At 47.2% G+C, this 22,803-nt stretch overlaps 1 non-coding gene across 1 annotated transcript; it reads right to left on the reverse strand.

The window, feature by feature from the left end:
- Nucleotides 1–216: 216 nt before the first annotated feature.
- TRNAI-AAU (transfer RNA isoleucine (anticodon AAU)) lies at nt 217–290 on the reverse strand. The gene has a single exon. It is a non-coding gene; the product is annotated as a tRNA-Ile (tRNA).
- Between the last annotated feature and the right edge of the window lie 22,513 nt (nt 291–22,803).

Consider the following 22,803-nt stretch of genomic DNA (forward strand, 5'->3'; position numbering starts at 1 on the left):
TGGAGATCATAGAATACCAGGGTTGGAAGGGACCTCAGGAGGTCATCTAGTCCAACCCCCTGCTCAAAGCAGGACCAATCCCTAATTTTTGCCCCAGATCCCAAATGGCTCCATCAAGGATTGAATTTACAACCCTGTGTTTAGCAGGCCAATGCTCAAACCCCTGAGCTATCCCTTCCCTCAAGGAAGACACATCACTTTCTTAGGACTGTGAAGTGGCCAGCATGGGGCTTGAACCCACAACCTTGGCGTTATTAGCACCACACTCTAACCAGCTGAACTAGCTGGCCCACTAAGTGCATACCCTCGTGGGCTGGCCAAGAGAGCGGCTTTGACATTTTTCCTGATTTATTTTTGGCTACCAAACACCGTGGACAACAAAAAACAGCTTTGCTTGCTTTTGTTGGCTTTGCTGAGTAGCCATACATTTGGGGTTTTTTATGAGGGCTAGGGAGGGAAATTTAAAGATACAGGGAAGGGATCTCAGATACACTGAGCTCATGCTTGGTGCAGTTGAGTATGGCAGGAGGCAAAGGGAGCTCTAAACTACCTTTCCAATTCCCCCACTCCTGAGCTGAAGTGACATTCAAATCCTCCCCTCAGTGTAAGTCAAATCAGCCCATTGGAGACCATTCAGCGGCCGTTCTCTGCCCCAGATGTGCCTCCGACACTCTCCCTATGCTGGAGGGAGGGAGTAGGTGGTGCAAAGGCATCACAGGAAACTTTATAGAATCAAAGTCATAGAAATTTGCTAGATTGTCGGGCTCAATGGGTAGTGATCAATGGCTCCATGTCTAGTTGGCAGCCGGTATCAAGTGGAGTGCCCCAAGGGTCGATCCTGGGGCCGGTTTTATTCAATATCTTCATAAATGATCTGGAGGATGGTGTGGATTGCACTCTCAGCAAATTTGCGGATGATACTAAACTGGGAGGAGTGGTAGATACGCTGGAGGGGAGGGATAGGATACAGAAGGACCTAGACCAATTGGAAGATTGGGCCAAAAGGAATCTGATGAGGTTCAATAAGGATAAGTGCAGGGTCCTGCACTTAGGACGGAAGAACCCAATGCACAGCTACAGACTAGGGACCGAATGGCTAGGCAGCAGTTCTGCGGAAAAGGACCTAGGGGTGACAGTGGACGAGAAGCTGGATAGGAGTCAGCAGTGTGCCCTTGTTGCCAAGAAGGCCAATGGCATTTTGGGATGTATAAGTAGGGGCATAGCGAGCAGATCGAGGGACGTGATCGTTCCCCTCTATTCGACATTGGTGAGGCCTCATCTGGAGTACTGTGTCCAGTTTTGGGCCCCACACTTCAAGAAGGATGTGGATAAATTGGAGAGAGTCCAGCGAAGGGCAATAAAAATGATTAGGGGACTGGAACACATGAGTTATGAGGAGAGGCTGAGGGAGCTGGGATTGTTTAGCCCCAGGGGTCCGCAGACCACAGGTTAAAAACCACTGATGTAGACCATCCCTGACAGGTGTTAGTCTAACTTCTTCTTAAAAATCTCCAATGACAAAGATTCCACAACCTCCCTAGGTAACTTGTTCCAGTGCTTAACCACCCTGACAAATTTTTTCCTAATGTCTAACGTAAATCTCCCTTGCTGCAATTTAAGCCCCTTACTTTGAGTCCTTTCCTTAGTGGTTAAGAAGAAAAATGTATCACCCTTTTCTTTGTAACAACCTTTTACGTACTTGAAGACTGGTATTATGTCCCCGCTCAGTCTTGTCTTCTCCAGACTAAACAAAACCAATTTTTTTCAGTCTTTCCTCATAAGTCTTATTTTTGACACCTTTTATTATTTTTGTTGGTCTCCTCTGGACTTTCTTAATTTGTCCATATCATTCCTGAAGTTTTGTGCCCAGAACTGGACACAAAAATTCAGTTGAAGCCTTGTCAGTGCTGAGTAGAGCGGAAGAATTACTTTTTGTGTCTTGCTTCCAACACTCTAGTTAATACATCCCAGAATGATGTTCCCAATTTTTTTTGCAACAGTATCACATTGTTGACTCATGTGCAGTTTGTGATCCACTCTAGCCCCCAGATCCTTTTCTGCAGTACTCCTTCCTAGACAGTCATTTCTCTTTTTGTATTTGTGCAATTGATTGTTCCTTCCTAAGTGGAGTACTTTGCATTGGTCCTTGTTGGTCTGAAAGAAATAGGATGAAATTCATTTCTCCAGTTTGTCAAGACCATTTCGAATTCTAATCCTGTCCTCCAGAGTCCTTGCAACCCCTCCCAGCTTAGTATCATCTGCAGACTTCATAAGTGTACTCTTTATGCCATTATCCAAATCATTTGTGAAGCTATTGAATAGAACCAGACCCAGGGCAGATCCCTGTGGCACCTCACTCAATATACCCTTCCAACTTGACTGTGAATACCTCAACTGAGGATTGCTCCGTGCTGGCAAAATCTTTAGCTGCCTGCTCATTGCAGTTGTAAATCCCCTTTATGCATCCAGAGCACTGCAATAGGGACTTATTTAGGGTCAAGGAGCTGGTCATATTACGGAGTGGCAGTAAATTATTCCATAGTTGAGTTTGCAACTGAATTTCTGTTATAAACCAAAAAAAAGAAAAGGAGTCCTTGTGGCACCTTAGAGACTAACACATTTATTTGAGCATAAGCTTTCGTGAGCTACAGCTCACTTTGTCCAATGCATGCAGTGGAAAATACAGTGGGGAGATTTTATAAACCTGATTTTGTATGACCTGACCCAACTCTCAAAATCCACAAATAAAGGACTGTCAGCCTCCAAACTGGTAAGTTAGGTGTAGGGCCAAAGAAGAGGTTTTCCACCAACTTTCAAGTGAATTGGAAAAAGGGGCTCCTGAATCATGACACCCTAAAATAGAGATGTTCAACAGAGTCCACAAAGCCGCCTGTTTTTTGTTGGGTGGGTGGGTAGTGTCTGATGGAGGATTATAAAGTGGCGGGAAACTGGCTGTCTCTCTTAGCTAATCATCTCCTGCCTTTTTAGTGTTTGGTGTCTTTTAATGTCATAGGATGCTGGTACATGAAGGCTAATATTAGCTGCTAGCTGGGCTCTGCTGAAACACACCATCCAACCCGAACTCCGTTAAAATGAAATTCTTTTCGTTTGTGAATTTCAAGCAATACCCGTAACTTAGACCATGGGGGGGCCAGAGGTCAGCACGAGCACCTTTAGAGCAGGCGGATCAGGGAGAGAGATCTGGGGGGGCATGGGAAACGATTGCAAGTAAGGGCCGATCAGTAGACACAGAGTCCCAAATTATTTTACCGTCCATTGAAACAATCCACCGGCTTGCACTGCCTGACCAGTTGGGGATTAGCGGTCGTTGTTATCCACACCGCAGAAACCACCATCCAATTCGCACTAACTGGAAGCCTCGGCAGCGAGACCAGAGGCTGAATGGGCCATGGAGACTCCCCTCCCCTCTTGTCCCCAGAGCTGTCAATCCAGGACTGAGCTCACTAAAAAGAAATAGATAACTCTCTCCTTGGGTAGCTGAGCACACTTAGCCTTAGGGCTTGTAACTCAGTCACCACACACACACAGCCAGCGTGGCACATGTCAATACTCTATATCTGTAGTGTGCTTGAGTCCCAGGCAGGAGTCAGTGCCGCACTGTGCTAGGAGCTGTACAAACACAGAACAAAAAGAAGGTCCCTGCCACACAGCGATGATGATTCAAGTCTAAGATGAGACCATACTGTACACTGTATGTTAGGAATGGTTATATCTTGGGGCAGTGCAAAAGACTCATTTAGAACCCAGGACCACCCCTAAAGGCTTGTCTACATGATAAAGTTGCATCAGTTTCACTTAAATGTTTTTTTAATCAATTTAATTAAACGGGTGCAAGCCCTTGTGTAGACATTCTTATCTCAGGGTAAGAGTGGCTTGTATCATAGCAGTAATATTTTGGTTGTACAGTGCCTAATACTTGACCCTAACAGAGAATGAAATATCAGTCTCTGCTTGTGATGAGGTTTACAGACTAAGGCCAAGACAGGGAAGGGTTGGAGCAGTACTGGGCCAGGAAAGCTCTGCCCCATAGGCACAGCCAGACATGCTTCTGAGGAAAAGACCCGTGTAAAGAGAGCACTATTAGCCCAGTCCAGGCGGGAAGAGAGAAGTCGTTTCCTGGAGGAGCACTTCCGTACTGGTGGAAGAAGAGGCCCCTATTGAGTAGGTCCAGCTGTGAGTCTTTCGACCCCCTTTTTAACAGTACCCGAGAGGGAGGGAGAACTGGGGGCACCAGAGGGTTATCTGCATTGGCCCCAGCCTGTGTGGGTTTGAAGTAAAAGATGGTAAGCCAACAGCGGCCATGCCTCCAATGGAGGCATTGGGCGTGCTAGGAAGTGGCCAAGAGGAGGGTGAGCAGGAGGGGAGCTGAACCCTGGCCATTCCAGACTATTACACTTCTTGTGCCCTGGGCCAGGACCCAGTGGAGCAGGAGGGTCAGGGTCCCCCTGCTCATCCCAGATTCCCCAACTCCTAGCCCAGGGACAAGCAGGACAATGGGTTATCGACAAGGAAACTGACCCAGCTGGGACCCCATCCAGGGGACTTAGGACACATTGGACTGAAAGAGACTGGAGTTGGAGGCCCAGACTACTAGGGCCTGCTGACCAAACAAACAATCCCGCTACACTGCCCCAAAGTTTAGCTTGAACTGACTCCTAAGTGACTGAAGGTAAACTGAAGTAAGCCTGGTTTAAAATGAAATGAGAGTCTTAACATAGCCTCTAGCACCAGTTTAACTAAATCAGTTTAAAATCACACCTTACATTTAAACAGTGCCACTTTTCCCCATAGATGAGGCTTACACAATGTGATGAGGGTCATAGCTAATCCTGGCATAAACTACCCAGGTCCACAAACATCCATAGACTTGAACTGATACACAGCTCATTCCCCATAGCCCTGTGTACCATCAGCATTATAAGATTAGCCTCATAGATTTGAAAGCCAGAAAGGAACATTAGGATGATCTAGTCTGACCTCCTGTATAACACAGGCCAGAGAATTTCATCCAGTTACACCTACACTGAGCCCAATATCTTGTGTCTGACTCAAGCATAACCTCCCAAAATCATCCAGTCTTGATTTGAAGACGCCAAGAGATGAGGAATCCACCACTGCCCTTGGTAGTTTGTTCCAATGGTTAATCACTCTCACTATTAAAAATGGCAGGTTTCAGAGTAACAGCCGTGTTAGTCTGTATTCGCAAAAAGAAAAGGAGGACTTGTGGCACCTTAGAGACTAAACATATTCTCTGTGTATATATAAAGCCTGCTGCAGTTTCCACGATATGCATCTGAGGAAGTGAGCTGTAGCTCACGAAAGCTTATGCTCTAATAAATTGGTTAGTCTCTAAGGTGCCACAAGTCCTCCTTTTCTTTTTACTATTAAAAATGTGTCTTATTCCTAATTTGAATGTGTCTGGCTTTTACTTCCCACCAGTGGTTCTTGTTATGCCATTATCTGCTAGATTGAAGAGTCCTTTAGTACCAGGTAGTGTCTTCCCATTAAGGTACTTAAACACAGAAATCAAGTCTCCTCTCAATCTTTTTTGCATTCCCCTTCCAACTCCACTAAGTGCTGCTAAAACCCTCCCCAGCTTAATTTCTACATCTTCAACGCCCCCTGGCTCATCCTCATACCCTCACCTTAGAGGCAGATCCCATGCCTGGGGAATGCTGCCATAGCCCATCCCACCTCCCTTCTGGTCTTGAGTTCAGGATTCTGTGCTTGTTTTGTGACAGCTGATGGCACCTGGTAACTTGGAATGCTGCACTGGGACTCCCAGCTCCTGTGAGTTTGCTTTGAACACTGAGCTGGGGTTCACCCGATCTCAGACCTCCCTCCATGAACTGGATCAAGGGATACGCTTGGTAGAGGGGAAGAGGGTTGGTATATTCTAACCAGCGTGTAGTTGCGAAACTTGCTTCTGATGGGAATAAATCCATCCCAAGAGGAAGGAAGAAGGAAACAGATTCATTCCCCCTTGCCCTTCACACCAAGCATGAAAAGGACTTTTACTGTTTTAATGCAATTAGCCTTTACGTTGTGTCACAGGTCCCATGATGGATGAGAAGTTAACAATAAATACAGAAGTAATGACGATCGCAATCACAGAAAGCAATTCTCAGCTAGAATAAAGAGTCTCCGGGATGTGAACAGCCTGCGATACACTATTGATTCATTTCCTTCTTTATCACGCTTCACTCCTCCTAGCTCACCAGAGCCCCAGCCTTGGTGCTGCCAGGCCTGCCAGCCTGCAGCTCTGTCGAGTGGGCTTGAATTATTAACATGCAGGAGCCCTTCAGTGGGACACTCCGTGATTAATAATTCAGCAGAGGGGCTGCAGCCAGAGGGAGGCCAGGAGGGAGATGCTGCTGCTGAGCCCACGGAGGGCTAGCCCTGGGTGCCATGGCAGGTGGCATTCATCAGGATGGCGTTACCTGCACATGAAGCCTGTGGCGACGGGCCTGATGTATGCAATGTGAAGGATCAACAGTTTGCAAATTTGTTCGTCTCGATGTTCATTGACGTTCCTGGAACAGAGCTGGTATCTCCTCCCCTCACTGGGAATGTGTTGGAGTGAATCCTAGCAGAGCTGGACTACAACAAGGAACAGGAGCTCCTGGGCTTGTAACCTTTCCATAATAGCGGGTCACTGTTCTCAGGACTTAACAACTGTCCACTGTGCACAATGCCTCTGGCTTCCAGCTGACAGACCAGGCCACAGGGCATTAATATTATTTAATATTTATATTACAGTAGTGCCCAACGGACCCCATCAGGATCAGGCCCCCATTGGGCTAACTGCTGTACAAACACATAAGATGGAATTCAATACAGAAACAGCCCCCATAGGGCTGTTTAAAAAAACAGCAACACTTTAGTGGTGGTGTCAATTGTTGGAATGACAACTCTGTAGTGGCATCCTTGCTGTGACCATGGGTGAGAGCAGTGCCAGTTTCTGCCAGACTGCCCCAGCCGTGCCTCTGCCTGGATCTATAGGGATCAGTCCTAAACAAAGTCAGAGCTTTTAAGGGCAGATAGAACCATGAGATCATCTTGTCTGCCACACAGCGCAGGCCAGAGAATTGCATCTCGTGATTCCTGTTTTGAGCCCCATAACTTGCGTTTGACCAAAGCACATCGTCTAGAAAGACATCCAGCCTTGATCTGAAAAATTCAGGAGCTGAAGGATCCACAGCTTCCTTTGGTAAAAAGTGGCAGAGGAGCAGAAGTTCTTGCAGTCTCCGGGCTCGATCAACGCTACAGCTGGGTGCCATTTTAATGAAAACATCTGTGAAAACTTCACCCCGGCTTTTTGTTGTCCAAAGTTGCAAGGAGGAATTTCACAGAATTTTGTGACTGGATCTGCTCAGTACTTAGCCTCTCTGTTGAGCAACAGCAGAGATGCCAATTACAAGGTGCCAGACAGGTTTTGTGCTGAGTATGTTTGCCCAAAGGAAAGTGGAGCGAGAGAGAGAGACCCATCAACTCATCCCTTGCTGCCCCAGAACCACTTCACCCCCTGCGCTGCACCCACATTGTATGTCTTGTCTTTATTTAGAGCTAGATTGTGCCCTTAGGCTGAGTGGGGGTGGTGAGTAAATTGCATTACCCCAGGACTAGTTCTGGGAGGTGCTGTGATGACAAACACCCCTCTGCGGCACAAGGCCTCCCTGGATTTCTGCTTGCTCCAGGAGAGGCATAGGGAGGTAGTAATTTGCCACTGGCTGAAATTCCCCTTGCTTACTCAGCTGCTCTCATCAGTGAATTGGGTGGGTGGAGCCAAAGGTCCACCATTTTCTCACCCCTTCCCACCTACCTGCTCAGGGGAAGGAATAAAGCCCCGATTCAACAGAGCATTTAAGTAACGGAAGTGAACGGGACTGCCCATATCCTTAAAGCGAAGCATAGATGAACGTGCTTTGCTGAACTGGGGCTTAAATAAGCACACAGCCCTGCTAACTACAGCCGACCTAGGCCCAAGGTCTGGGTATCTGGCAAGGGTCTCAAGAGATGTTGTCTTTTTACTCCCTTGCATGGGTGCATAGCCCAAGTCACAAAGGAGTCCTCAGAACACTTGATTCCTAAGATCCTCTGGGCTTGGAATCAGACATGCCAAACCTGAAGCAGAAATTGGGCTTGTTTTTGGCTTAATTGGCTTGTGAGTTACTTGTTGGCTAGTTTTTGGCTTGTAGCTCGTTGCTTCTTGTTTTTGATCGGCTCCTGGCAAGCAGGGGCAAGGGTGGGGAGAGAGTCAGGGGTGCACAGCAGGCCCAACACAGCCCCAGACTGCACGCTGGGGGGATCTAGTCACAGAGTGTTGGGGTTCTTAGGGATTGGCTTGTTTGGGCCTTGTTTTGAAATGGGATTAGCTTGATTTTGGGCTTATTGTGAAAGTCGGGGTGTTTATTTACCACGTGAAAGTTGGCCACTGTGCCCGGGATGCCATAGGGCTTGCGTACACGAGGAAGCTATGGCAAAATAAGCCAGGCTGTGCATTTAGAGCACGGTAGCTATTCCATACTGGAACCAGTGTGGAATAGCTATTCCCGGCTATTTCCCCATGCAGACAATCCCTTATAACATCTGTCTGTACAACATGCTGTATGGTTCCTTTTCACGCAAGCTGTGTCTAAGTGTGATACATGTCCTAGGGAAACTCTTTGCTGTTTCATTACGGCTGAGCTTGCTCCCCCTTCAAACATCATTTTCCTGCAAAATTCTGAATCACATGCTTGCTTGTTTGTTTGTTTTCTTTGGATTTCATGGGAATATTTGCACCCCCAATATGCTTTCGGCAGGATCCATCTGGTGCAATGGATTTCCTGCCTGCTGTGGAAAAAAATTAAACTACCAAACCCATCTCCATGCAATCAAATAAAACAGAGTAACTCCCCTCCTCCCCGCCACACGCCCCCGACAGAGACTGATTCACCATGGTCCTGCTCCTTGTGCGGTCATTGACACCAGGGATCTAAGAGGGGATGGCTCTCCACCAGGCAAAGAGGGGATCTAAATCAGGATGGCTCTCCACCAGGCAGGGCAACACAGAGTCAGGTCCATCTTATTTTGTAAGGGTCAGCTGATTCAATAGGCCTGCTGCCTTTCAAGTATCCCATTTCCCCCAGCTTTCCAAGGTTTCACCAAACAGAAGGGGCTTTGGCAGATGGGAGTTTGTCTAATGATTAGAGTGAAGGACTGGAGGCCAGGACTCCTTTTCTCATCCCTGACTGCCACTGATTCATGGACTAGCCCTGGACGAGACATTTAATTGCACCATGCCTCAGTTTCCTCACCTGGAAAACAGCTTGAAGCATAATGGTTCCCTATCCAACCTCCAGTGGGATTTTGAGGTTTAGCAAAAGGGCTCCAAGCACTCTAGAGGGAAGACGCTACATGGATATAGAGGGTATGATTGTTATTAAATAGACCCAACAGGGCTACATTCAGAATCGAGTTGCATCCTTAACTTAGAACCTCCTGGCTGCTGGTGGCTAAAGACTGGCCTTTTAATGCTCTCCGTGCACAGGTTTGCATGGTTGAAAATCATTGATCACGTGGCATCGATGCTGTAGGAGAAATTCGGGAGGGGAGTATATTCTCGCTGTGAATCAGGGTGTTTTCTTCCCCTTTTCGCTGTCTGCCATGCCTGCTGTGGTAAGCAGGCTCAGGCTGGGAAGGGTGGAGTCCAGGGACAAGGACACAGAAAAGTGAGCTCCAGCAGGTGGGGAATATGCTGAGGTTTCTGTCCCTGTCAATGGGAGTGTCATGTGCCATTTATCAGCATCAGCATAATCTCCTGGACATATATGCAGCACCTTTCATCCTGAAAGATCCTAAAGCACCTTGCAAACTATGTACCTGTCCGTGCAGTCCTCACTCAGGCAAGACCCTGTTGATCGGTCCTATGGAATTACCACTGCCACTACACCCCTACACTGGGGAGGGAGCGTGGTCGACTGGTTAGGGTGTTAGCCTAGAGTTCCAGGGAGACAGGTTCAATTCTCTGTTCTACCACAAACTTCCCGTGGGACCTTGGGGAAGTCACTTGCCCTCTCTGTGCTTCCCTTCTTCATCTGTAAAATGGGGATGATCACATTTCCCTACCTCTCAGAGCTGTTGTGAGTATAAATGAGTAGATTAAAGACTGTGAGGTGCTCAGATCCAATGGTGATGGAGGCCCTAGAAGTAGCAGGTCTTACTGGAGGCCTACCTCTATGATAGCAGCTGGTATCTCTACTACTTTTGGGAATGTCCATGAAGGGGCACTCTGAGCACCAAGTCTCTAGGGTTTCCCTTTATTTCTGTCAGAGCACTGTCCACAGCAGGCTTCTGGATATCTCTGGCAGGAGGAAAGAGACAATGAAACCAAACACTTAACCCCTGTACTGAGCTCCAGCCTTGGGGCTATGCATCAGGGTTATCAATGAAACCTCTGCATGTTTTATGGCAGGTAGCTGTAGGTAGGTTGAAGCGGGTTAAGCTGCATCCATTGCACATTGGCTCCAGCAGAGAACTGATCTGATCTGTACTCCAGCTCAATGTCATTGATTCTCCTTAGTGAGCAACTTTGCCCACTGGAGTGAGCATATCTATTCTAGTACTTACACTGTGCTCAGTGTCATAGTATCTGAGGTGCAGATTCAGAAAGGAACTTAGGCATCTCACTCCCACTGCAATCAATGGGAGGGAGTTAAGCCCCTAATTACCTCTGTGAATTTGGGCCTGAGTACCCTCCAGTAATTCCTTAAATTACATGACTACACATATGTCCCATGGTGTTTGTTCTCTCGTCCTCTTCCCAGGGGGAGAAGCGTGTGCAGTGGAGTGGTTTGTTTTGGAAGGGTTTCTGGGGTTTGATTTGTATATAAAGATACCTGTTGGTCTGTGTTTATATTAGAGAAAACAAGGCAAAGACATGCACCTGGTACTTGGAGCAGAAATTGGTGAGGTTTGTGATGGGCCTGTGGTCCGAGGACCACCCCCAGGACAGGGCTGTCTCCTGCACAGATTAGCTTCATCCTTATTATTGAGAGTTCCATATGTCAGAGGAGTGAAGCCATCAATCAGTGTCTTCATCCTGGGGCTTTAGACAGCCTTTTAGGTACCCTGGGCCCCGGCAATGGAGAGTCTTGAAGATAACAACCGAGACCTTGAACTTGATTTGCAGTGCTATGGAAAGGCACCGTAGAGAGTGGAGGACACGTGTGATGTGCTCACGGTAGCCTGTGTTGCTGAGGAGATATGCTGCAGCGTTCTGTACTAGTTGGAGTTTCTTAAGGACTGAAGATGTCATGCCCAGGTAAGTTGCATCGCTATAGTCCAGCCTAGAGGTGATGAATGCATGAATAGCTGAGGCTAGGTCTTTGTCTGCCAGGATGGGACAGAGTCTCTCAGCCAACTGGAGATGGTTGAGAGTGTTAGTCACAGATGCTGCTATGTGAGAAGTCAGCACCAGCAAGGAATACAGGTGCATTCCTAAACTATGGGCTAAACTTACCAACCGTGGGTGTGAACCTTCAACCAAAGGAGACTACACCATGGCAGCAAACTCCTCCAGATACTTTTCTCTGATCACCAGCAGCACCTCTGTCTCACTCAGGTTCAGCTTCATCCAGCTGTTCTTCAAGTATGAGCTGATCTCATCCAAGCACTGGGCCATCGTGGTCGTAATGGTATGGTCATAAGTTGGAAGGGTATGTAGAGCTGTGTATCATCTCCACATCGCGGACACTTGAGTCCATGACATCTGACCAGTTCAGCTAGTAGTTGCATGTAGATGTTGAAAAAGACCAGAGAGAGAATTGATCCTTGTGCAACTCCATCAGTGAAGGGTCTAGTGGTGGAGGTGCAGTTTTGCTCGCTGGGTGCAGGAAGGACTCAGTGGTCCAGGTATGATACACTCTGATTGAGCGACATCCTGGTGGTCTCTCATGATAGCCAGGCATGCAGTAGCCAGGAGTTCCCAGATCCTCCTCTCAAAGAGCACTGCTCTAGGCAATGACTGTCAAAACATTTCACAGAAAAATTAAAACAAAACAATTTTTTCCCCTTTCTTTTGAACATTTTCACAAAATATACAGCAGGCTCTTTTTGACTGGGTCTGCTAAGCTCCCTTGTTAAATCACTAAGAGCCGCAGAGGCTCAGCCCACCTCAGGGTCAGCCCCATCTTTTGTGCCGCGGTAGCTCCCCGGCCCCCCGTTCTATAGGTGGAAGTGATAAGTGAAAGCTGCGGTTTGAGCACAGAGAGCGAATTCCACCGGAAGTAAATTACCGGCAGCTGACTGAGAAAGATGATCCTGCAGTCAGGCTGTGAACTAACAGCAGGAGGAGATGAATGCCCCAAGAGTGCCTCCGCTCTGTGGGGTGATGTGTAATCCATTACACAGGATCTTTTCATGGGCATTTAGCCCATCTATATGGAGCACTGATATTATTCAATAGCGTACAGCGATGAGGGATGCCCTGGGAGATAAAAGACAGCGTTTTCCGCCGAGTGACAGCACCGAGGATCTATCCTCGCTACCGGCAGACCTGAGCTGTAATGAACGAACCTCGTCGTGCTGATCCACCTCTGGCGAGGCAGGAGCCACTGGCATTTGGGCAGCAGTCAGTCTGCCAGGTTGCTACTGGCTCAATCCCACCAGTTACGCAGCGTTGGGCCTGCTCAGTTGCTGGATGGCAGGTCTCCAGTGATAACCCAGAGCGATGCAGGCAGCTATCAGTGATTCAGAGGAAGGTGCTCTCGCTGGCATGGGGAGGAGTCTGTGAGATGAGATCCCCATGCCACCACCTGACCAAGCAACAACGCAGGTGGTTACAGTCTGCCGCTCTTCCACGCCCCCTGCAGGCCCCCAGGGCACAGCACTCTTCTTCCGTTCCTGCCCTTTCTGCCGTATTTTGTGGCAGTTCCCATGCAGCTGAGCAACTGTTGCGTTTCACACCTGTGATGGGTCCATGTGCAGGCCCCAATGCTCATTTACACTCGTCTAGACGCGATCAATCGATCCCCGAATCGACGCCTGGACTCCACCTCAGCAGGAGGAGTAAGCGGAGTCGACGGGGGAGCCGCCGCGGTCGACTCGCCGCCATGAGGACGGCCAGGTAAGTCGAACGAAGACACGTTGCGTATCTTAGTTCGAACACCCCTCCTACACACACAGTGTAGCCCAGGCCCTCATTGACATGGTCCCTAACACAGCGTGTGGAGGTTTTGTTAAGTGAATCCCAAAAGGAAGAGAAGCAGCTGCCAGGGCATTGGGCTCCATTATTCTCCTGATAGGTCATCTCTGTCTCTCACACAGAGGTACTCATATGTCTTCACCACTGTACTAGCTGAAAGCCTCACAATCTTTAATGTATGTCTCCTTACAACACCCCTGTGTGGTAGGGAAGTGCCGTTGTTCCCATTTTACAGCTAGGAACTGAGGCACAGAAGATTGAGTGATTCACTCAAGATCACACAGAAGCCTATGGGGGAACAGGGACTGGAATCCAGATCTCCCAAATCCTAACTGAGTGCCCTAACCACTTGACCATCCTTCCTTCAGTGTGAAGCGGACACTGAGCTTCTTCTGGCCCCACGGTCTTGTGTGTGTGGGTAGAGAAACAGAGCAGGGGTGTTGGAACAGTTTTTATAGTAGGGGTGCTGAGAGCCACAAACTGTAAACTCTGTATATAATGGAAACCACTTCGAGCCAGGGGGTGTGGCAGCACCCTTAGTTCAAGCACCCATGCAGGGAGGGAGAGGCCTGTCTTTGCAAAAATCAGTGCTCTGTGCACTGAATCAGGAAACGTGAGGGAGAATACGTGTTCTGGATGCAGAAGGAAGGGAGGCCTAAAGATAATAAGATCATTTTCCTTTGTGGAACTTCAGGGGTTGAATGGCAACCCCATCCCGCTATGCATGTTATTTCCCCATCACCAAGATGAATCATTAAATGAATGTGAGTTTTACTTCATAATGGCCGAACCTCCAAAGACTTGGTGGTTGTGTTTGCTTTGAATTATAATTACTTTACTGTTTGTATTGTAGTAGAGTCCAAAGGTGCCAGTCAGGCATCGGGCCCCCGTTATGCTAGGCACTGTGCACACATACTGGTAAAGGTGGTCTCTTACTCTATGATCATATGAATTCCAAAGTTCAGTGTCCCTATAATAATCGGACCCCCTTGCAGAAATGCCACAAGAACTACCTGCTCACTGTTCACTGCTGGAATAAAAACTCACTGCTCCCTACTGGAAATCTCTCCATCTGTAACTTCCCTGGCGCTTCTCTGCCACCGTCCAATTAAAGCTTCAAACCTGGGGCTGAAGGGCCTGCAGCAATCATAGTGAAACTCTCCTCAAGTCCTCCGAGGCAATTAGCAGGTTCAGAGAGAAAGGCAGCATGCACACCACTTCCAGATCAGACCCCAGCATCTCCAAAACTTGTTGACTTCAAGGCCTGGTAGAGGAGGAGGAGCAGAAAGAGTCCTCCCTTTCCACAGGAATATTTTAAAGATTACATGACGCTCTCCAAAGCAGCTGTTAACTTGGTGAAGGAAAGTGGAACAAATCCTTTAAACAACAAATCCTCTTTACCTGAGCTCTGAGCTTGGCTGGCCCCTTTTCCAAGATCCAACTCATGCTCCATAGCTTGGCTCTGATCCCTGGAAATCAGTTTTGACAGGAAGTAAAGTGGTGCCGATAAATCCATTGCAAGATAGGGGTGTGGTTGGGTGTTTTAGCCTTTTATTGCAACACAGGATAGAAAAGGAAGGAGCCTCTTTAAAAAGAAAAATGAAAAAAAAATCACTCCTGCACTGTGGAGTGAAATGTATTCCATGCACACCAGCCACTTCAGCATCATTTTGGTTTTTATCTTTCCGATGTAGGAGAACAAATATAACAATGAGATTTTGTTTCTGTTTCCTACATGTGGAATAATTAAATTTGCATCGCGCTCTGTAGTTGTATCTGCTGTTTGAAGACAAATGTATCAATAGGACATGAGCCCAATGTGTTCTGCTCTGCAAATAAGGCAGTTTGAAAAAAAAATACACCCACAGACATAATCTCTCACCTGAGCAATAATCACAGTAAAATCATCCCTTGCTGACAGCTCTCTTCAGGGCTTGACTCATATTCCTGCTGGGAACATGGGAGGGGTGACGACGGGGGAGCTGGATACTGGGATCTCCCTGTAGCAAGTTTCACAAGGGGATCGGTGGGTTCCACACACCAGGTCAAATCCTCCTCTCTCTACCATTAAAGGCAAAGCTCTCTTTTATTTCAACAGTGCAGGGTCAGGCCTAGAGAGAGAAGAATAGGGTGATGCTCAACCAAGTTGTGCTCAAGAAGGAGATGTAGCAATCTGCATGGAATTTGGAGGGAGGAGCACAGGTTGCAGGAGGTAAGGGGTTGGCTGAGGCACCAGGCAATCAGTCTATGTGCACATGGCTTGAATGCCAGCTGCCATGGAAGCATCTCTGTGAATAGTTTTCTTAACAAAGCTCCAGTTTAGTTTTATAATCTTGCAGTCCTCTCATAATATTACACAGTACATAGTTCATGAAGCAGGAGATTCCAGGGACAGTGAAAGCCCTGGTATACTCATCCCATCCTGCCTCTGCCCAGCTCCACTGCACAAGAATTATCCAGATGTTCACAACTGGAATTTGCATGCCTCCTGGTTTAGGACCTAATCCAAATTTTATTGATCAGTGGAAAGATTCCTATTGACTTAGATGAGCTTTACATTAGGCACATGGAGATACTTTTTCAAAAGAGCTTTGATCGGCTAGATTTCAGGTGCTGGGTGTGACTCTGGCAGACCAGGTGCCAACGCATGCCGAGGTCCCAGGCCTTACTGAACATTGACAAATGCATAGCTGGAAACCAGTCTGGTTCACCTGTGTGTTAGTACATTTAAAGTAGATATTAGTGTTACAAGAATGTGTTTAAACTTTATGGAATGCTTGTAGCATGCTGCATGTATTAATCCTGCTTATATTATCTATATCCTATGCTAGAAGGTAATACTTACGCTAGAAGTAAAAAAATGTTTCTTCTGAAACAACGTAACTCACCAAAGAAGGAAAAAAAAACCTTCACCCAATGCAAAATGCTGGATGCCTACGGACAGTGTTATCTCCTGCACATCAGAAAGGACTACTGAATACAAACGGACCATTGTGGAACAAAGACTTTGTCAGTTGTTTCCCCCACACCCATGAAGATGTTACCTGCAGAAGCACTCATCCCACCAGCTTGGACTCTAGGGAGGTGGAGATAAAAATCCCTGCCCAAAAGGAATTAAGGTCTTTTTATGATATTTGGACTCTAGGGGGCAAAGATTCCTAAGCATAAGCGAGAGATTCCTAAGCTGCTTGGCTTGGGTTAGCCCCAAAGGACATAAACGCTTGGTTATTATAGAAGGTTCTATTACCTTTTGACCTTAAGATTGCACCTAATTTGTGTGTATGCTTACCCGCTTCAACCTTATAAATAACTCTCTTATTTCTTTTTCCTAGTTAATAAACCTGTAGTTAGTTTGTTACAGGATTTCCAGCAAGCATTGTCTTTGGTGTGAGATCTAGGATGCAAAACTGACCTGGGGTAAGTGACCTGGGAGTAACCTGAATATTTTGTGATCTTTGGTGTAAAATGACCATCTATTACAGAGTCAAGCTTGCCTGGGTGGCAAGATAGATCAGAATGCCCCAGGGGACCGTCTGTGACTCCATGTTAAGGCTGTATCATGCCTGAGGAGTTTAGATTTTAAGGCCAGAAGGGACCATCATCATCGTCTAGTTTGACCTCCCTGAACATTGCAGGCCACAGACCCTCACCCACCCACTCCTGTAATAGACCCCTAACCTCTGGCTGAGTTACTGAAGTCCTCAAATCATGATGTAAAGACTTCAAGTTACAGACAATCCACCACTGATTCTAGTTTAAACCAGCAAGTGATCCATACCTTTGCTGCAGAGGAAGGCAAAAAACTCCCAGGATCTCTGCCAATCTGACGTGGGAGAAAATTCCTTCCTGACGTCACATACGATCAGTTGAAACCTGAGCATGTGGGCAAATTGCCTGACACCTGAGAAAGTATTCTCCACAGTAAATCAGAGCCCTCCCCATCTATTTCCCCATTTCTGGCCATATTTGTTAGCTGCTTTGTAAAATCTAAGTGTAGAACTCAGAGCCGGTTTGCGGTTTGTGCCCTGCTTCTTCACAGGCTGCCCTGAGGTTGGTATTCTTGCTCATGAGCGACTCCAGCCAGCATGACACTTGGTACCCAAAGCAGGGCCCAGATTTTCAAAAGATCTCAGCACTCAAGGTACACCCAGAGTGCTGAGCCGCTGTGAAAATTCCAGCCCTGCAGAGCTAGAAAAGGCTCTGATATTCACAGATTCTAAGGCCAGAAGGGACCATTGTGATCCTCTCTGAGTTACTACAGAGAATTCTTTCCCAAGTGGTCTTGCCCACATTCTCAGGGTCTAACTGATCACCAGATTTGGGGTCAGGAAGCGATTTTCTCCCGGGTAAGGTTGGCAGAGAGCCTGGGTGTTTTTCATCTTCCTCTGCAGCATGGATCACTTGCAGGTTTAAACTAGTGTAAATGGCAGATTCTCTATAACTTGAACTCTTGAAATCATGATATGAGGACTTCAGTAACTCAGCCAGAGGTTAGGGTCTATCACAGGAGTGGGTGGGAGAGGGCCTGTGGTTTGCAATGTGCGGAAAATCAGACTAGATGATCATGATGGTCCCGCCTGACATGAGAGTCTATGAGTGCATCCGGGGAGTGAGGTTTTCCCTACTGGCTTCTCCACAGCTGGGAATCTTCACGCTGATGCGTCTGCCTTTGAGACCTTCTGTGATCATTCTGCAGGGTCGTAAACATTGACCTTTGAAACCCAGTCCAGTCCATTCCCCTCCTGTGCTCTTCTTTCCAGAAGGGGGGGAAGAAAAGGCACCAAACAACAGGAGCAGAAGAAAGAAGCTTCCAAAGATTCTCTGGTCCCCACATGGGTAGGAGCCTAATTCAATCAGAGAGGCAAACCGCACCTGCCCCAGTTCATCTAAAATTCTTCAGATAGAAAAAACAACACCTGCTTCTAAGTGGAAATTAACTGAGTTTGTCGAATGGTTCTGACTGCATTAAACACACTCCAGGTCAGGGAAAGGGCAGAAATAAAGACAATAACAATTGTTTTATAATTGAAAAGCTTTTAGCAGAGCTAGCTGGAGCTTTTCATTTTTCTCTCCAATATTTTTTTTCACCCACTCTGCCTCTTTTAAAGGCACCTTCCCGTGAAAGGCCCTGATTGCTACATTTCCACAACTGTGCCAGATGTTCCTCTGAGACACTGATGTCACTGCAGCCCATGGATGGGGGGGCATCGCCCTGAGATCCGCCAGCCCAATGCACCATGACGAATCTCTCCTAAAGCACAGCCTTTCAGCGTCAGGTGGGGGTCACGAACAGGTGTCAGGAGATCGTGACTACAATGATCTTCCTATATAGCTACAGGGGAGAAGGGTCCCAGCTAGAGAGGAGGGAGGGTGGCCCCTGCTGTGCAGATGGGAGTTCCAGTATGAAAAAGGTTTAGACCGATTGTCTGAAAGGAACTACGAATTTGCAGAGGACTTCTGTACAGCATAGGTAGGGTTGAACATGCTGGGGTGTGATGGTGTACGCTAGAGCAATGACTTTGAAATAACCTACAAAAGGCACCTCCTTCCAATGTCCTATGGACAAGGGGAGGGGAAGTGGGTGAACTCTTAATTCTGAGGGGTATGCAGACCCTGGAAGACGAATTGGCCAAAGGGAGGGAGCCCGCTGGACTCTGGTTTTCTGCCCTCCCTCTGTTCCTAGGACCAGCCTGTGGGTACAATCCTTAGCGCAATAAATGTGACCTTCAAAGATAGACTTGTGGTGGGAGAGAGAATTACATTGAATTCAATGAAGTGACGCCAGGGAGGACTTTGTCCCTGCAGGACCCAAAATACCATATGTGGTTTCTGCTTTGTTCCACTAGTTAGCTGTGATGTGTGGGGTTGCAAGGTGGTAGAATGGTGCTGGGCTCTTAGGGTATGTCTACATTGCAGTTAGATACCCAGGGCTGGCCTGTGCCAGCTGACTCACACTCGTGGGGCTCAGGCTAAGAGGCTGTTTAATGGCAGTGTAGACTTCCAGGCTCAAGCTGGATCCTAGGCTCTAGGACCCTGCAAGGTGGGAGGATCTCAGAACTCAGGCTGCAGACCAAACCGGGCAGTCTACACTGCAGTCAAACAGCCCCGCAGCCTGAGGCCCGTGAGCCCAAGACAGCTGGCACAGGCCAGCCGCGGGTTTTGAATTGCAGTGTCGACACACCCTTAGGGGCACAGTCCTACTTGAACCTAGTTAGCGAGGCCATAGAGGGGGTTCTATTATCGGAACTTTGCAGGGGAGGGCACTCTGGAGAGGAAGCGTTATGATTGTGGTGTGGAACTGACTCAAGAGGCATGCATTCAATACCTGGCTCTGAATGTCCTCATTATTTGTATTGTGGTAGCATCTAGGGGTATGTTTACACTGCACAGTAAGCCCAAGCTCTGACTTAGGTTTAAGCCCAATATCCCCTTCTGTCCACACTCAGATCAGTCTAACTTGAGCTAAAAAGCCAGGGGGTGGGTCCAAGCCTAAGTATTACTGTGACTTGGGTCCAAGCCCTGACAATTTGCAGCGTGGATGCAGCTCAAGCCTCAGACTTGAGTGAGAAGGACCGTGCAGGGCAGTATGGACAGTTACGAGACCTGGGTCCAGCACAGTTATGAGAGCTGGGTCCAGCACTTGAAAACCCAGGTTTACAGAGCAATGTGGACAGTCAATCTCAGGCTTGGAAACTACCAGGTCCACAAGCCCAGGTGCCCTAGACACAGATGCACAGTTCAGTGTAGACATACCCTAGAGGTCCCTGCTCCATTGTGCTAGGCATTGGATGGACATGTAGGAAAGAGATGGTCTCTGCTGCAAAGAACTACAATCTAAGTATAAGTGTAACAGGGAGGTACAGCAGACAGGGGAAGCACAAGGTAACACTGTGATCAGCACATCAAACAGTAGCACCTTGATTTTCAGCAAGTCGCTTAATGTCTCTGTGCCTCAGCTCGCCATCTGTAAAATGGGGATAATATTGCCACCCTTTGTCTAGCTTGCCTATTGAGAGTGTAAGGCAGGGTCAGGTCTGTCTCTTAGCCGGTGTGCATATACCCTCTCAACAGATCATTATAATGACAAGAGGTGGGTGCAGCAGGGGGAGGCGAGGTTCCATCGACGCAGTGCAGGAGAGGAGCTGAGAGTGGACTGAAGTGGACTGAAGCAGCCGCTGGTCAGCGAGCCGGGCTGTGGAGTTCATGCTGGAAGTGATACCATTTAATCTGCCAGGGGAAAGAATGAAGAATGCTTGGGCACTTTGTTTCCAACTCTAAGAATGATGTCCCTGCCACAGAAAATCAGTGAAAGAAGGTTCTTGTTTATTATTGTACACAAGGCTCTCTCACTCACTTTCACCCACACACCCCTTCTTTCTTTCTCTCCCTCTCCCCCTTCCCCCTATTCTTCTCTTTTCTTTGCATACCTGAGCTGTGTCTAATGGAGATGCATAAAAAATGCTTCCCTTCCATGAAATGCAATCCATCAACACACTCTTCTTATACATTGTGCAGAAATGAATCCATTTCGGCTGGGAAGGAAGATAAATCAATTTAAGTGGAAGGTTTTTGACAGTTTAATTCAAATTAAGTCCACTTTGTTCAAATTAGGGGGCGGAGGGAGAGAAGGGCGGGGGGGGGGGGGGAACAGGACTACCAGAACTGTACAACAGCATTTCCTCAGACTAAACACGTCTGAGGAGAGTTTTATTTCAAACAAGGGCATAATGAGAGGACACTAATTAATGTCCAATCAGTGAATGGTGAACGGCTTGCTTCTAAAGTCTGCTCTTCATTTTGCACAAGAGTTTTGCACGGCTCTGACTGGATTACAACTGTGCTAGACTATCTTGAGATGAGCACTCAGGAGGCGGGGAAGGAATGGAAATGAAAGTCTGACCTCTCTGTATTTTCAGCTGTGGGTATTTGCTGCAGTGGCCCACACTGAGATGCTGCCAGCGTTGAAAATTGCCATGTCCTGGATAGATCTTGCCTAGCATCCTGGAACAACCACAGGACAAGAGCTCGTAAGAATATTAGCCCAGGTTTTAGACAAGATCAAGTGTCTGAGAGGCATCATGTTGCAGGCCAAATGTTCATCAGGGCTGCATGAGCAAAATTTGCCAGGGCAACCATTTTGTGGGTGCAAATCCCCCAATTGCTCACACAAATCAGATAATTAGGTGCACTGTCACCCTTTCTGCATGGGGAAATGAAGACTTCTCATTTGAAAAATGGGTGTGCACCCTAAGAACTGCACGTAAGCCCCCTTTTCTGCAACACGCCGACTTTCTGTGCACACAAAAAAGTAACTGGCTGAAGATTTGGCTCTTTGCGTTTCAGTGGTTTGGACACATCTGGCTAAAGTGGATGAATTCAGTAAAGCTGGCTGTCTTTTATATTAATCTTGATGTATCAATTCAGGGTTTTGCCATGATCTGGGTTAGAACAGACAGTATGCCCCAGATGTTTCAATAGCTGGAAACACTGCATTTAAATGGCTGCTCTGCAAAACATTTTAAAAGTGAGTGACAGAGCTGGAAAGCAGCAGCTGCTTTTCACTTCATAACATAACATTTGGCATTGCAGCCAAATTGAGGGTTTCGTATTCATGGTGCAAAATGTAACGTAATTTCATCCAATCTGCAAATTCATCAGCACTTTCTGTGTTCAATTTGGCAAAAAAACCTTTAAATCATTTTTGTTAACAGTGTTGCAAAATGTCATTGACAAGGACCGGCTTTTAGAATTATCAGGGGGAACATTCACAGCTTTTTTCTTTCTTGCAAACAACCCCCGTCCTCACCCCCAACAAAGCAGGAAATGAAGAAAGGAAAAGAAAATCTTTTCGTTGTTTTCTAGACATGCATTTTTGTAAATGAATTTCATACTGGGGAAAGCCACTAGCTTGGCAGCCTTGAAAACTGAAGACTCCCATTCTCACAATAAGGTCTTGTCTACACAGGGACGCTCAGAAAAAATAATCTGAATTAACGAAAGGTGCGAATTGAAAGTGGATTACTTAAACTGCATTAAGCCCCAGTGTAGACACTCGGAAGGCAGGTCTCCACATATAAAGCTACACCAGTACAGCTGCGCTGCTGTAGCGCTTTAGTCAAGATGCTCCTACGCTGAGCGGAGAACTTCTCCTGTCGGTGTAGTTAATCCATCACCTCAAGAGGCGGCAGCTATTTTGATAGGAGAAGCTCTACAGTGCATTCTACACTTCAGTATAACCACATTGCTCAGGGGTTGTGTTTTTTCACACCCCTGAGCAATGCAGTTGGGTTGACCTAACTTTTAGGTTTAGACCAGCCCTGAATTAAGACTACTTGAATTCTGAGTAAGTGTGTCCACACAGGGATTTAATATGGTTAAGCTAATCCACTTTCAAAATTAATTCAGATTAGTTTTCCTGACTGTCCCAGTGTATACAGACTCTCGGGACTGCAGAGGTAGCAGCAATGCAGGTGTCGACCACCTTGCTCCGTTCATGAGACTCAAATCCAGATTTACAAAGTACACCAGCTATGGGCAGAACTGATCTGAGTGGTGTCCAGTTTAATAATTACTGGAGTAACTCAATCTCAGATATA

This window comes from Lepidochelys kempii, chromosome 16, assembly GCF_965140265.1.
Source record: "Lepidochelys kempii isolate rLepKem1 chromosome 16, rLepKem1.hap2, whole genome shotgun sequence".
NCBI classification, from domain to species: Eukaryota; Metazoa; Chordata; order Testudines; family Cheloniidae; genus Lepidochelys; species Lepidochelys kempii.